Genomic DNA, 14,260 nt, shown 5'->3' on the forward strand with positions numbered 1-14,260 from the left:
GCATTTTCCCCAGACGCCTGCTGTTAGCCCTGACGAACTGAACTAGCTGCTTTGCACGCGTTGTACCCCTCATAGGCAGGACGCGAAGGCTGCGTGACCTCCAGCAATGTATATTTGTGGAAGTAGGAGCATAGCTGAGAATGGAGCTTCCCGGTGATAGCTGCTTGGGGCAGTGATTGCAATAATAAGCTGTGCACCCTGTAGAAATTCACTGTAGCACATGTATTCTGTCTATTTTGTAAGTTAAATGCTCAGAATACAGTATATAATACAATCTCCTCTATTGGCTGATAATAATGATTCAAAGGAGATAAAAGCTAAATCTTAGGTGCTATAGATAAATAAAGCAGTGTCAAAGCCATTACCCCTTACTGTCATATAACGCATCACTAAAGCATTCTATTCCCCCAATGATACCTCAATGCCCAGCATAATACTGACACTGTTTGCTGCAACTGTTTTCTACCATTAAGAGCCATAATCAGCACTTAGACCAGCTATAAAATACATCATACGAATGTACTGAATGATATAATTCTGGCATATACAGGACCAGCAAACACAGTAAGTAATTATATGTAGAAGTAGAGCCATCCTGTCTGAGCTGAATCTTTTTATTTCATGTGCCGGCTCCTTTACAGATCATATGAGCAAGTTGGGGAATCTGGGAGAGGGCAGAAAAAGAAACCATGCTCTGTCCTGGACATAGATGCACAGATTGGTCCCCTTATGTACTGGATGGTGTATTATCCAGTATTAATAATTGATCCAATAGGTGATCCATATCAGTGCACCCCGTACAGTGCATGTTTTCCAGATCTAGTTGGTGCACAACAATATTCATTACTGGCTTTTTAACTTTTTCTACTGGCTGACACATTTAAAAGATCAACAGGGACTGTAGTGCTAGTTATTTCATTTGTGACACTGAGGGGATCCTAAAAAACATGCAACTTTAGTATTATATGCTATTTCTATTGTAGTCATCATGGTGTGGGCTGAGGGGGGGGGGGTTCAGGCAAGGCACTCATAAACCCCTCCTGCATTTGCCTATGGTGCTGGCCATTGCAGCCACAAAGATGATATTGACCAGGGGCATTAAGGACTAAAGGGAAGCACCCCTCCCCCGCACTGGCACACCTTCCACAAAGCTGCTGCAGCCTGAGGGGGGATAGAACTATCAATAAGGGAACCACACCTGCAGCTCCTAATAACATGGGGGCACTGTGGAGCCAGGGACCAGGGTCTGTGGAGGCTCATTACTAGGCAGGACATAGCTACACCCACCCCCAACAGAACAAGAAATCAGAAAAGACAGTGATTGAGGACAGAAAGGAAAAGTAAAAGCAATGATATGAAGTAAATGAAAAGAGACTAAATACAATAAGGAAAAGGAGGAGAAGAAGGAGAAGCACTAAGAGAGTTTTATTAAGGAAAATGACAACTGACAAAATGCACTTCCCTGTCCTGGAGGAATCTGGAACAAAGAGGCTTTGGCCCACACTTTTATCCCACTTTATAATGTTCCTGTTACAAACCCGCCCCTGCTTGCCATAGGCTAACTCCCACAAGTAATTTGCATACATGCCGGCCCCCATCCTAGAGGTTTAAAACACCTCTTTTCTTATGCAATCTTTCGGTTTCTCTTCTGGAAAAGGGAGTCCCCAGTCCCAGAATTATATGTACAGCTGCTTACTGACTGTATCGTGTCTTACACACTGCATATGGTATATGTGGGCCTGATGCAGAATTATATGTACCGTGCTTACAGACTGTATCGTGTCTTACACACTGCACATGGTATATGTGGGCCTGATGCAGAATTATATGTACACCTACTTACAGACTGTATCGTGTCTTACACACTGCACATGGTATATGTGGGCCTGATGCAGAATTATATGTACACCTGCTTACAGACTGTATCATGTTTTACACACTGCACATGGTATATGTGGGCCTGATGCAGAATTATATGTACACCTGCTTACAGACTGTATCGTGTCTTACACACTGCACATGGTTATGTGGGCCTGATGCAGAATTATATGTACACCTACTTACAGACTGTATCGTGTCTTACACACTGCACATGGTATATGTTTGCCTGATGCAGAATTATATGTACACCTGCTTACAGACTGTATCATGTTTTAAACACTGCACATGGTATATGTGGGCCTGATGCAGAATTATATGTACACCTGCTTACAGACTGTATTGTGTCTTACACACTGCACATGGTTATGTGGGCCTGATGCAGAATTATATGTACACCTGCTTACAGACTGTATTGTGTCTTAAACACTGCACATGGTATATGTGGGCCTGATGCAGAATTATATGTACCGTGCTTACAGACTGTATCGTGTCTTACACACTGCACATGGTATATGTGGGCCTGATGCAGAATTATATGTACACCTGCTTACAGACTGCATCGTGTCTTACACACTGCACATGGTATATGTGGGACTGATGCAGAATTATATGTACACCTGCTTACAGATTGTATCATGTTTTACACACTGCACATGGCATATGTAGGCCTGATGCAGAATTATATGTACACCTACTTTCAGACTGTATCGTGTCTTACACACTGCACATGGTATATGTGGGCCTGATGCAGAATTACAGTATATGTACCGTGCTTACAGACTGTATTGTGTCTTACACACTGCAGATGGTATATGTGGGCCTGATGCAGAATTATATGTACACCTGCTTACAGACTGTATCGTGTCTTACACACTGCACATGGTATATGTGGGCCTGATGCAGAATTATATGTACACCTGCTTACAGACTGTATCGTGTCTTACACACTGCACATGGTATATGTGGGCCTGATGCAGAATTATATGTACACCTGCTTACAGACTGTATCGTATCTTACACACTGCACATGGTAAATGTGGGCCTGATGCAGAATTATATGTACACCTGCTTACAGACTGTATCGTGTCTTACACACTGCACATGGTATATGTGGGCCTGATGCAGAATTATATGTACACCTGCTTACAGACTGTATTGTGTCTTAAACACTGCACATGGTATATGTGGGCCTGATGCAGAATTAAATGTACCGGGCTTACGGACTGTATCGTGTCTTACAGACTGCACATGGTATATGTGGGCCTGATGCAGAATTATATGTACCGGGCTAACAGACTGTACCGTGTCTTACACACTGCACATGGTATATGTGGGCCTGATGCAGAATTATATGTACACCTGCTTACAGACTGTATCGTGTCTTACACACTGCACATGGTATATGTGGGCCTGATGCAGAATTATATGTACACCTGCTTACAGACTGTATTGTGTCTTACCCTCTGCACATGGTATATGTGGGCCTAATGCAGAATTATATGTATACCTTCTTTCAGACTGTATCATGTTTTACACACTGCACATGTAATATGTGGGCCTGATGCAGAATTATATGTACCGTGCTTACAGACTGTATCGTGTTTTACACAGTGCACAATATATATATGGGGGCCTGATGCAGAATTATATATACACCTGCTTACAGACTGTATCGTGTCTTACACACTGCACATGGTATATGTGGGTCTGATGCAGAATTATATGTACACCTACTTACAGACTGTATGGTGTCTTACACACAGCACATGGTATATGTGGGCCTGATGCAGAATTATATGTACACCTGCTTACAGACTGTATCTTGTCTTACACACTACACATGGTATATGTGGGCCTGATGCAGATTTATATGTATGCCTGCTTACAGATTGTATCATGTTTTACACACTGCACATGGTATATGTGGGCCTGATGCAGAATTATATGTACACCTGCTTACAGAATATATCATGTTTTACACACTGCACTGGTATATGTAGGCCTGATGCAGAATTATATGTACCGTGCTTACAGACTGTATCGTGTTTTACACACTGCACGTGGTATATATGGGCCTGATGCAGAATTATATGTACACCTACTTACAGACTGTATCGTGTCTTACACACTGCACATGGTATATGTGGGCCTGATGCAGAATTATATGACCACCTGCTTACATACTGTATTGTGTTTTACACACTGCACATGATATATGTGGGGCTGATGGAGAATTATATGTACACCTACTTACAAACTGTATCATGTTTTACACACTGCACATGGTATATGTGGGCCTGATGCAGAATTATATGTAGACCTACTTACAGACTATATCGTGTTTTACACACTGCACATGATATATGTGGGGCTGATGGAGAATTATATGTACACCTACTTACAGACTATATCGTGTCTTACACACTGCACATGGTATATGTGGGCCTGATGCAGAATTATATGTATACCTACTTACAGATGATATCATGTTTTACACACTGCACATAGTATATGTGGGCCTGATGCAGAATTATATGTACACCTGCTTACAGACTGTATGGTGTCTTACACTCTGCACATGGTATATGTGGGCCTAATGCAGAATTATATGTACACCTGCTTATAGACTGTATCGTGTTTTACACACTGCACATGGTATATGTGGACCTGATGCAGAATTATATGTACACCTGCTTACTAACTGTATCGTGTCTTACACACTGCACATGGTATATGTGGGACTGATGCAGAATTATATGTACACCTGCTTACAGCCTGTATCGTGTCTTACACACTACACATGGTATATGTGGGCCTGATGCAGAATTATATGTACTCCTTCTTACAGACTGTATCATGTTATACACACTGCACATGGTATATGTGGGCCTGATGCAGAATTATATGTAAAGTGCTTACAGAGTGTATCGTGTTTTACACACTGCACATGGTATATGTGGGCCTGATTCAGAATTATATATAAGCTGCTTACAGACTGTATCGTGTCTTACACACTGCACATGGTATATGTGGGCCTGATGCAGAATTATATGTACACCTGCTTACAGACTGTATCTTGTCTTACACACTACACATGGTATATGTGGGCCTGATGCAGATTTATATGTATGCCTGCTTACAGATTGTATCATGTTTTACACACTGCACATGGTATATGTGGGCCTGATGCAGAATTATATGTACACCTGCTTACAGAATATATCATGTTTTACACACTGCACTGGTATATGTAGGCCTGATGCAGAATTATATGTACCGTGCTTACAGACTGTATCGTGTTTTACACACTGCACGTGGTATATATGGGCCTGATGCAGAATTATATGTACACCTACTTACAGACTGTATCGTGTCTTACACACTGCACATGGTATATGTGGGCCTGATGCAGAATTATATGTACACCTACTTACAAACTGTATCGTGTCTTACACACTGCACATGGTATATGTGGGCCTGATGCAGAATTATATGTACACCTACTTACAAACTGTATCATGTTTTACACACTGCACATGGTATATGTGGGCCTGATGCAAAATTATATGTAGACCTACTTACAGACTATATCGTGTTTTACACACTGCACATAGTATATGTGGGGCTGATGCAGAATTATATGTACACCTACTTACAGACTATATCGTGTCTTACACACTGCACATGGTATATGTGGGCCTGATGCAGAATTATATGTATACCTACTTACAGATGATATCATGTTTTACACACTGCACATAGTATATGTGGGCCTGATGCAGAATTATATGTACACCTGCTTACAGACTGTATGGTGTCTTACACTCTGCACATGGTATATGTGGGCCTAATGCAGAATTATATGTACACCTGCTTATAGACTGTATCGTGTTTTACACACTGCACATGGTATATGTGGACCTGATGCAGAATTATATGTACACCTGCTTACTAACTGTATCGTGTCTTACACACTGCACATGGTATATGTGGGACTGATGCAGAATTATATGTACACCTGCTTACAGCCTGTATCGTGTCTTACACACTACACATGGTATATGTGGGCCTGATGCAGAATTATATGTACTCCTTCTTACAGACTGTATCATGTTATACACACTGCACATGGTATATGTGGGCCTGATGCAGAATTATATGTACCGTGCTTACAGAGTGTATCGTGTTTTACACACTGCACATGGTATATGTGGGCCTGATTCAGAATTATATATAAGCTGCTTACAGACTGTATCGTGTCTTACACACTGCACATGGTATATGTGGGCCTGATGCAGAATTATATGTACACCTACTTACAGATGGTATCATGTTTTACACACTACACATGGTATATGTGGGCCTGAAGCAGAATTATATGTACACCTGCTTACAGACTGCATCGTGTCTTACACACTGCACATGGTATATGTGGGACTGATGCAGAATTATATGTACACCTACTTACAGACTGTATCGTGTCTTACACACTGCACACGGTATATGTGGGCCTGATGCAGAATTATATGTACACCTGCTTACAGACTGTATCGTATCTTACACACTGCACATGGTAAATGTGGGCCTGATGCAGAATTATATGTACACCTGCTTACAGACTGTATCGTGTCTTACACACTGCACATGGTATATGTGGGCCTGATGCAGAATTATATGTACACCTGCTTACAGACTGTATCGTGTCTTACACACTGCACAGGGTTATGTGGGCCTGATGCAGAATTATATGTACACCTGCTTACAGACTGTATTGTGTCTTAAACACTGCACATGGTATATGTGGGCCTGATGCAGAATTATATGTACCGTGCTTACAGACTGTATCGTGTCTTACACACTGCACATGGTATATGTGGGCCTGATGCAGAATTATATGTACACCTGCTTACAGACTGCATCGTGTCTTACACACTGCACATGGTATATGTGGGCCTGATGCAGAATTATATGTACACCTGCTTACAGACTGTATCACTTTTTATACACTGCACATGGCATATGTAGGCCTGTTGCAGAATTATATGTACCGTGCTCACAGATTATATCGTGTTTTACACACTGCACATGGTATATGTGGGCCTGATGCAGAATAATATGTACACCTACTTACAGACTGTATCGTGTCTTACACACTGCACATGGTATATGTTTGCCTGATGCAGAATTATATGTACACCTGCTTACAGACTGTATCATGTTTTAAACACTGCACATGGTATATGTGGGCCTGATGCAGAATTATATGTACACCTGCTTACAGACTGTATTGTGTCTTACACACTGCACATGGTTATGTGGGCCTGATGCAGAATTATATGTACACCTGCTTACAGACTGTATTGTGTCTTAAACACTGCACATGGTATATGTGGGCCTGATGCAGAATTATATGTACCGTGCTTACAGACTGTATCGTGTCTTACACACTGCACATGGTATATGTGGGCCTGATGCAGAATTATATGTACACCTGCTTACAGACTGCATCGTGTCTTACACACTGCACATGGTATATGTGGGACTGATGCAGAATTATATGTACACCTGCTTACAGATTGTATCATGTTTTACACACTGCACATGGCATATGTAGGCCTGATGCAGAATTATATGTACACCTACTTTCAGACTGTATCGTGTCTTACACACTGCACATGGTATATGTGGGCCTGATGCAGAATTACAGTATATGTACCGTGCTTACAGACTGTATTGTGTCTTACACACTGCAGATGGTATATGTGGGCCTGATGCAGAATTATATGTACACCTGCTTACAGACTGTATCGTGTCTTACACACTGCACATGGTATATGTGGGCCTGATGCAGAATTATATGTACACCTGCTTACAGACTGTATCGTATCTTACACACTGCACATGGTAAATGTGGGCCTGATGCAGAATTATATGTACACCTGCTTACAGACTGTATCGTGTCTTACACACTGCACATGGTATATGTGGGCCTGATGCAGAATTATATGTACACCTGCTTACAGACTGTTTCGTGTCTTACACACTGCACAGGGTTATGTGGGCCTGATGCAGAATTATATGTACACCTGCTTACAGACTGTATTGTGTCTTAAACACTGCACATGGTATATGTGGGCCTGATGCAGAATTAAATGTACCGGGCTTACGGACTGTATCGTGTCTTACAGACTGCACATGGTATATGTGGGCCTGATGCAGAATTATATGTACCGGGCTAACAGACTGTACCGTGTCTTACACACTGCACATGGTATATGTGGGCCTGATGCAGAATTATATGTACACCTGCTTACAGACTGTATCGTGTCTTACACACTGCACATGGTATATGTGGGCCTGATGCAGAATTATATGTACACCTGCTTACAGACTGTATTGTGTCTTACCCACTGCACATGGTATATGTGGGCCTAATGCAGAATTATATGTATACCTTCTTTCAGACTGTATCATGTTTTACACACTGCACATGGTATATGTGGGCCTGATGCAGAATTATATGTACCGTGCTTACAGACTGTATCGTGTTTTACACAGTGCACATGATATATATGGGGGCCTGATGCAGAATTATATATACACCTGCTTACAGACTGTATCGTGTCTTACACACTGCACATGGTATATGTGGATCTGATGCAGAATTATATGTACACCTACTTACAGACTGTATGGTGTCTTACACACAGCACATGGTATATGTGGGCCTGATGCAGAGTTATATGTACACCTGCTTACAGACTGTATCTTGTCTTACACACTACACATGGTATATGTGGGCCTGATGCAGATTTATATGTATGCCTGCTTACAGATTGTATCATGTTTTACACACTGCACATGGTATATGTGGGCCTGATGCAGAATTATATGTACACCTGCTTACAGAATATATCATGTTTTACACACTGCACTGGTATATGTAGGCCTGATGCAGAATTATATGTACCGTGCTTACAGACTGTATCGTGTTTTACACACTGCACGTGGTATATATGGGCCTGATGCAGAATTATATGTACACCTACTTACAGACTGTATCGTGTCTTACACACTGCACATGGTATATGTGGGCCTGATGCAGAATTATATGACCACCTGCTTACATACTGTATCGTGTCTTACACACTGCACATGGTATATGTGGGCCTGATGCAGAATTATATGTACACCTACTTACAAACTGTATCATGTTTTACACACTGCACATGGTACATGTGGGCCTGATGCAGAATTATATGTAGACCTACTTACAGACTATATCGTGTTTTACACACTGCACATGATATATGTGGGGCTGATGCAGAATTATATGTACACCTACTTACAGACTATATCGTGTCTTACACACTGCACATGGTATATGTGGGCCTGATGCAGAATTATATGTATACCTACTTACAGATGATATCATGTTTTACACACTGCACATAGTATATGTGGGCCTGATGCAGAATTATATGTACACCTGCTTACAGACTGTATGGTGTCTTACACTCTGCACATGGTATATGTGGGCCTAATGCAGAATTATATGTACACCTGCTTATAGACTGTATCGTGTTTTACACACTGCACATGGTATATGTGGACCTGATGCAGAATTATATGTACACCTGCTTACTAACTGTATCGTGTCTTACACACTGCACATGGTATATGTGGGACTGATGCAGAATTATATGTACACCTGCTTACAGCCTGTATCGTGTCTTACACACTACACATGGTATATGTGGGCCTGATGCAGAATTATATGTACTCCTTCTTACAGACTGTATCATGTTATACACACTGCACATGGTATATGTGGGCCTGATGCAGAATTATATGTACCGTGCTTACAGAGTGTATCGTGTTTTACACACTGCACATGGTATATGTGGGCCTGATTCAGAATTATATATAAGCTGCTTACAGACTGTATCGTGTCTTACACACTGCACATGGTATATGTGGGCCTGATGCAGAATTATATGTACACCTGCTTACAGATTGTATCGTGTTTTACACACTGCACTGGTATATGTGGGCCTGATGCAGAATTATATGTACACCTACTTACAGATGGTATCATGTTTTACACACTACACATGGTATATGTGGGCCTGAAGCAGAATTATATGTACACCTGCTTACAGACTGCATCGTGTCTTACACACTGCACATGGTATATGTGGGACTGATGCAGAATTATATGTACACCTACTTACAGACTGTATCGTGTCTTACACACTGCACACGGTATATGTGTACCTGATGCAGAATTATATGTACACCTGCTTACAGACTGTATCGTATCTTACACACTGCACATGGTAAATGTGGGCCTGATGCAGAATTATATGTACACCTGCTTACAGACTGTATCGTGTCTTACACACTGCACATGGTATATGTGGGCCTGATGCAGAATTATATGTACACCTGCTTACAGACTGTATCGTGTCTTACACACTGCACAGGGTTATGTGGGCCTGATGCAGAATTATATGTACACCTGCTTACAGACTGTATTGTGTCTTAAACACTGCACATGGTATATGTGGGCCTGATGCAGAATTAAATGTACCGGGCTTATGGACTGTATCGTGTCTTACAGACTGCACATGGTATATGTGGGCCTACTTACACCTACACCTACACCTACTTACAGACTGTATCGTGTCTTACACACTGCACACGTATATGTGGGCCTGATGCAGAATTATATGTACACCTGCTTACAGACTGTATCGTATCTTACACACTGCACATGGTAAATGTGGGCCTGATGCAGAATTATATGTACACCTGCTTACAGACTGTATCGTGTCTTACACACTGCACATGGTATATGTGGGCCTGATGCAGAATTATATGTACACCTGCTTACAGACTGTATCGTGTCTTACACACTGCACAGGGTTATGTGGGCCTGATGCAGAATTATATGTACACCTGCTTACAGACTGTATTGTGTCTTAAACACTGCACATGGTATATGTGGGCCTGATGCAGAATTATATGTACCGGGCTTACAGACTGTACCGTGTCTTACACACTGCACATGGTATATGTGGGCCTGATGCAGAATTATATGTACCGGGCTAACAGACTGTATCGTGTCTTACACACTGCACATGGTATATGTGGGCCTGATGCAGAATTATATGTACACCTGCTTACAGACTGTATCGTGTCTTACACACTGCACATGGTATATGTGGGCCTGATGCAGAATTATATGTACACCTGCTTACAGACTGTATTGTGTCTTACCCACTGCACATGGTATATGTGGGCCTAATGCCGAATTATATGTATACCTTCTTTCAGACTGTATCATGTTTTACACACTGCACATGGTATATGTGGGCCTGATGCAGAATTATATGTACCGTGCTTACAGACTGTATCGTGTTTTACACAGTGCACATGGTATATGTGGGCCTGATGCAGAATTATATATACACCTGCTTACAGACTGTATCGTGTCTTACACACTGCACATGGTATATGTGGGCCTGATGCAGAATTATATGTACACCTACTTACAGACTGTATGGTGTCTTACACACAGCACATGGTATATGTGGGCCTGATGCAGAATTATATGTACATCTGCTTACATACTGTATCGTGTCTTACACACTGCACATGGTATATGTGGGCCTGATGCAGAATTATATGTACACCTACTTACAAACTGTATCATGTTTTACACACTGCACATGGTATATGTGGGCATGATGCAGAATTATATGTACTCCTTCTTACAGACTGTATCATGTTATACACACTGCACATGGTATATGTGGGCCTGATGCAGAATTATATGTACCGTGCTTACAGAGTGTATCGTGTTTTACACACTGCACATGGTATATGTGGGCCTGATTCAGAATTATATATAAGCTGCTTACAGACTGTATCGTGTCTTACACACTGCACATGGTATATGTGGGCCTGATGCAGAATTATATGTACACCTGCTTACAGACTGTATCGTGTCTTACACACAGCACATGGTATATGTGGGCCTGATGCAGAATTATATTTACACCAGCTTACAGACTGTATCGTGTCTAACACACTACACATGGTGTATGTGGGCCTGATGCAGAATTATATGTACACCTGCTTACAGATTGTATCGTGTTTTACACACTGCACTGGTATATGTGGGCCTGATGCAGAATTATATGTACACCTACTTACAGATGGTATCATGTTTTACACACTACACATTGTATATGTGGGCCTGAAGCAGAATTATATGTACACCTGCTTACAGACTGCATCGTGTTTTACACACTGCACATGGTATATGTGGGACTGATGCAGAATTATATGTACACCTACTTACAGACTGTATCGTGTCTTACACACTGCACACGGTATATGTGGGCCTGATGCAGAATTATATGTACACCTGCTTACAGACTGTATCGTATCTTACACACTGCACATGGTAAATGTGGGCCTGATGCAGAATTATATGTACACCTACTTACAGACTGTATCGTGTCTTACACACTGCACATGGTATATGTGGGCCTGATGCAGAATTATATGACCACCTGCTTACATACTGTATCGTGTCTTACACACTGCACATGGTATATGTGGGCCTGATGCAGAATTATATGTACACCTACTTACAAACTGTATCATGTTTTACACACTGCACATGGTATATGTGGGCCTGATGCAGAATTATATGTAGACCTACTTACAGACTATATCGTGTTTTACATACTGCACATGATATATGTGGGGCTGATGCAGAATTATATGTACACCTACTTACAGACTATATCGTGTCTTACACACTGCACATGGTATATGTGGGCCTGATGCAGAATTATATGTATACCTACTTACAGATGATATCATGTTTTACACACTGCACATAGTATATGTGGGCCTGATGCAGAATTATATGTACACCTGCTTACAGACTGTATGGTGTCTTACACTCTGCACATGGTATATGTGGGCCTAATGCAGAATTATATGTACACCTGCTTATAGACTGTATCGTGTTTTACACACTGCACATGGTATATGTGGACCTGATGCAGAATTATATGTACACCTGCTTACTAACTGTATCGTGTCTTACACACTGCACATGGTATATGTGGGACTGATGCAGAATTATATGTACACCTGCTTACAGCCTGTATCGTGTCTTACACACTACACATGGTATATGTGGGCCTGATGCAGAATTATATGTACTCCTTCTTACAGACTGTATCATGTTATACACACTGCACATGGTATATGTGGGCCTGATGCAGAATTATATGTACCGTGCTTACAGAGTGTATCGTGTTTTACACACTGCACATGGTATATGTGGGCCTGATTCAGAATTATATATAAGCTGCTTACAGACTGTATCGTGTCTTACACACTGCACATGGTATATGTGGGCCTGATGCAGAATTATATGTACACCTACTTACAGATGGTATCATGTTTTACACACTACACATGGTATATGTGGGCCTGAAGCAGAATTATATGTACACCTGCTTACAGACTGCATCGTGTCTTACACACTGCACATGGTATATGTGGGACTGATGCAGAATTATATGTACACCTACTTACAGACTGTATCGTGTCTTACACACTGCACATGGTATATGTGGGCCTGATGCAGAATTATATGTACACCTGCTTACAGACTGTATCGTATCTTACACACTGCACATGGTAAATGTGGGCCTGATGCAGAATTATATGTACACCTGCTTACAGACTGTATCGTGTCTTACACACTGCACATGGTATATGTGGGCCTGATGCAGAATTATATGTACACCTGCTTACAGACTGTATCGTGTCTTACACACTGCACAGGGTTATGTGGGCCTGATGCAGAATTATATGTACACCTGCTTACAGACTGTATTGTGTCTTAAACACTGCACATGGTATATGTGGGCCTGATGCAGAATTATATGTACCGTGCTTACAGACTGTATCGTGTCTTACACACTGCACATGGTATATGTGGGCCTGATGCAGAATTATATGTACACCTGCTTACAGACTGCATCGTGTCTTACACACTGCACATGGTATATGTGGGCCTGATGCAGAATTATATGTACACCTGCTTACAGACTGTATCACTTTTTATACACTGCACATGGCATATGTAGGCCTGTTGCAGAATTATATGTACCGTGCTCACAGATTATATCGTGTTTTACACACTGCACATGGTATATGTGGGCCTGATGCAGAATAATATGTACACCTACTTACAGACTGTATCGTGTCTTACACACTGCACATGGTATATGTTTGCCTGATGCAGAATTATATGTACACCTGCTTACAGACTGTATCATGTTTT

This window comes from Taudactylus pleione, unplaced genomic scaffold (genome assembly GCF_031769625.1).
Source record: "Taudactylus pleione unplaced genomic scaffold, aTauple2 ptg000154l, whole genome shotgun sequence".
Classification (NCBI taxonomy): Eukaryota; Metazoa; Chordata; class Amphibia; order Anura; family Myobatrachidae; genus Taudactylus; species Taudactylus pleione.